This window comes from Octopus bimaculoides, chromosome 28 (assembly GCF_001194135.2).
Source record: "Octopus bimaculoides isolate UCB-OBI-ISO-001 chromosome 28, ASM119413v2, whole genome shotgun sequence".
NCBI classification, from domain to species: domain Eukaryota; kingdom Metazoa; phylum Mollusca; class Cephalopoda; order Octopoda; family Octopodidae; genus Octopus; species Octopus bimaculoides.
The window spans coordinates 17,996,791-17,998,081 of record NC_069008.1 but is presented as its reverse complement, the minus strand read 5'-3'; positions in this window follow the sequence as shown (position 1 = coordinate 17,998,081).

Below are 1,291 nucleotides of genomic sequence, written 5' to 3'. Positions count from 1 at the left end.
ATATATATATATATATATATATATACACACACACACACATACACATATATAATATATATATATGTATATATATATATATATATACACACACACACATACACATATGGTTGGCGTTAGGAAGGGCATCCAGCTGTAGAAACTCTGCCAAATCAGACTGGAGCCTGGTGTTGCCATCCGGTTTCACCAGTCCTCAGTCAAATCGTCCAACCCATGCTAGCATGGAAAACGGACGTTAAACGATGATGATGATGATGATGATATATATATATATATATACACACACACACATACACATATATAATATATATATGTATATATATACGGTGGGCTTCTTTCAGTTTCCGTCTACCAAATCCACTCAAAAGGCTTTGGTTGACCAGAAGACACTTGCCCAAGATGCCATGCAGTGGGACTGAACCGGAAACCATGTGCCTATGTTAATATTTGTGTAATATCTATGTGAGTCGTTACTAAAACATATCATAAATTTTCTCTCTTTCTCTCTCTTTCCAGCGCTCGTTAGTTACAAATTGGTGTCGAGTCTTTACCAGAAACAACAAATCAAGGACGAACGACGGAAAGCAAAACAGATGCGCAAAGACAAAGAACAAAACAAAAAACATAAAAAGCAGTAAAACTATGAACCACAAAGAACTCTATGGGCCGCTGTGGGCCACTATATGCTACGCTGGACCACTATTGTGCACTTTGGACCACTTTGGGTAAATGTGTAGATCTTCATGGACCATCACAAGATTTTTAAACGCCTAAAATAATGACCTTAGTATGATGAAATGTGTGTGTGTGTGATATGGGGTGGTTTTGGTGTAGTGTGCCCCTCTGGGCTGCTATAAACCACTCTGGACCATTAAGGACCATCTTGGGTGGCTCTAGATCATTATGGACTGCTACAAGTTTTATGAACACTTGAAACAATTCACCTGGGTATGATGAAATCTGAAGAGTGTCCGTGTGTGTGGGTTTGATGTGAGGTTTTGGTGTATTGTGACACTCTTCTCCACTGTGGACCACCTTGCACAACTGTGGACCATTATGGACCACCACAAGGTTTACAGATGTCTAAAATAGTTGACTTGTATATGATAAAGTATAATATGAAGTTTGTGTGTGGTGTGGTGTGGTGTGGTGATATGTATGTGTGGTTTTGTTGTAGTCTGCCAATCTGGTCCAGTGGACCACCTTGGATGAGTGTGGGCCCTTATGGGCAACCACAAGGTCCATGAATGCCTAAAGTGATTGACCTGAGTATAATGAAATGTGAAGTGTGTGT